Below are 3047 nucleotides of genomic sequence, written 5' to 3'. Positions count from 1 at the left end.
TTAAAAATAAAGCATATCAAAGAGATTACAGTTTGTCCAAGGTCCTGGTTAATTTATCTAACAAAGAGTTCACAAGTATAAAGAAAACATTCATAGAGACCTGACCAGAGTCAATGAAGTTACTCCAGATGTTGGACTCTAGTCATGACTATGAAAATATAAACTGGCATTTTAGGTACACTGCAATATTAATTATAACATCATGCCACACAGTGTAGATTAGTCGACTCAAAACTTTTTCCCCCAAAACTTTCTTCCTTGCCTTCCTCTACTCTAAATATTGGAAAGCTGAATATTCCATTTCCCAGCCTCTCTTGTAACTAAGGTGGCCATGTGATAGTTCTCTACCATGGGAGATAGGCAGAATTCTGTTGAAAAAGGCTTTCCTTACAGAACAAAAGGGCAAAGCATCACGAAGTACTGTTTTCCCCTTTTTCCTGTTGAAAATACAGATGCCTAGAGGTTCAGTAGTCATCCTTATACCAATGAATTAACACAGTAAGATAAAGATGAAGAAAACCACAGAGATGTGGACCCTGGTAGTTCAAAGCTACTACATCATTGCCAGAAGAAACACTTTGTGACTTTTGTTGTATGCAAGACCAAAAAAAAAAAAAAAAAAAACAAACCTTTTTTTTGAGCTATTGTTTACTCTGGTACTTAAAGCTGAACACACTCCTAACTAATGAAAATGTCTCCCATTTTTACACACTTTCCCCTCATTGTTTCTAACAACAAACATGTGAAGTAAGCTAAGTATTAGTGTAGAAGTAGTAACAAGATTAACAATTATAGTAACAATAGTAATAATGATGATAATAATAATAGCTTAGATTTATAGAAATTACCATGTGCTGCTAGTATGCTTAGTGTTTTGTTTTGTTTTTTAACGTCTTTATTTGGGTATAATTGCTTTACATTGTTGTGTTAGTTGCTGCTGTATAACGAAGTGAATCAGCTATACTTATATATATATCCCCATATCCCCTCCCTCTTGCGACTCCCTGGCAAACTTCCTATCCCATCCCTCCAGGTGGTCACAAAGCACCGAGCTGATCCCCTGTGCAATGCGGCTGCTTCCCACTAGCTATCTCTTTTACATTTGGTAGTGTATATATGTCCATGTCACTCTCTCATTTTGTCTCAGCTTATGCTTCCACCTTACTGTGTCCTCAAGTCCATTCTCTACGTCTGCATCTTTATTCCTCTCCTGCCCCTACGTTCTTCAGAACCTTTTTTTTTTCTTTTGATTCCATACATATGAGTTAGCATACGGTATTTGTTTTTCTCTTTCTGACTTACTTCACTGTGTATGACAGACTTGAGATCCATCCACTTCACTACAAATAACTCAATTTCGTTTCTTTTTATGGCTGAGTAATATTCCATTGTATGTATGTGCCATATCTTATTTAACCATTCATCTGTTGATGGACACTTAGGTTGCTTCCATGTCAGGTTGCTTCCATGTCCTGGCTATTGTAAATAGTGCTGCAATGAACATTGTGGTACATGTTTCTTTTTGAATTATGGTTTTCTCTGGATATATGCCCAGTAGTGGGATTGCTGGGTCATATGGTAGTTCTATTTTTAGCTTTTTAAGGAACCTCCATACTGTTCTCCATAGTGGTTGTATCAATTTACATTCCCACCAACAGTGTAAGAGGGTTCCCTTTTCTCCACACCCTCTGCAGCATTTATTGTTTGTAGATCTTTTTGATGATGGCCATTCTAACTAGTGTGAGGTGATACCTCATTGTAGATTTGATTTGCATTTCTCAAATAATTAGTGATGTTGAGTGTCCTTTCATGTCTTGTCAATCTGTATATCTTCTTTGGAGAAATGTCCATTTAGGTCTTCTGCCCATTTTTGGATTGGGTTGTTTGTTTTTTTGATATTGAGCTGCATGAACTGCTTGTATATTTTGAAGATTAATCCTTTGTCAGTTGCTTCATTTGCAAATATTTTCTCCCATTCTGAGGGTTGTCTTTTCATCTTGTTGATGGTTTCCTTTGCTGTACAAAAGGTTTTAAGATTTATTAGGTCCCATTTGTTTATTTTTGTTTTTATTTCCATTTCTCTAGGAGGTGGGTCAAAAAGGATCTTGCTGTGATTTTTGTCATGGAGTGTTCTGCCTATGTTTTCCTCTAAGAGTTTTAGAGTGTCTGGCCTTACATTTAGGTCTTTAAGGCATTTTGAGTTTATTTTTGTGTATGGTGTTAGGGAGTGTTCTAATTTCATTCTTTTACATGTAGCTGTCCGGTTTTCCCAGCACCACTTATTGAAGAGGGTGACTTTTCTCCATTGTATATTCTTGCCTCCTTTATCAAAGAAAAGGTGACCATATGTGTGTGGGTTTATCCCTGGGCTTTCTATCCTCTTCTATTGATCTATATTTCTGTTTTTGTGCCAGTACCATACTGTCTTGATTACTGTAGCTTTGTAGTATAGTCTGAAGTCAGGGAGCCTGATTCCTCCAGCTCTGTTTTTCTTTCTCAAGATTGCTTTGGCTATTCGGGGTCTTTTGTGTTTCCATGCAAATTGCAAAAATTTTTGTTCTAGTTCTGTGAAAAATGCCATTGGTAGTTTGATAGAGATTGCATTGAATTTGTACATTACTTTGGGTAGGATAGCCGTTTTCACAATGTTCATTCTTCCCATCCAAGGACAGGGTATATCTCTCCATCTGTTGGTATCACCTGTAATTTCTTTCATCAGTGTCATACAGTTTTCTGCATAGACGTCTTTTGTCTCCTTAGGAAGGTTTATTCCTAGGTATTGTATTCTTTTTGTTGCAATGGTAAATGGGAGTGTTTTCCTAATTTCTCTTTAAGATTTTTCATCATTAGTGTATAGGAATGTAAGAGATTTCTGTGCATTAATTTAATATCCTGTTACTTTATCAAATTAATTGATTAGCTCTAGTAGTTTTCTGGTAGCATCTTTAGGATTCTCTATGTATAGTATCATGTCATCTGCAAACAGTGACACTTTTACTTCTTTTCTGATTTGGATTCCTTTTATTTCTTTTTCTTCTCTGATTCTT

The sequence above is a fragment of the Phocoena phocoena genome, chromosome 2 (genome assembly GCF_963924675.1).
Source record: "Phocoena phocoena chromosome 2, mPhoPho1.1, whole genome shotgun sequence".
NCBI classification, from domain to species: domain Eukaryota; kingdom Metazoa; phylum Chordata; class Mammalia; order Artiodactyla; family Phocoenidae; genus Phocoena; species Phocoena phocoena.
Note: the sequence above shows the minus strand (reverse complement) of the source record.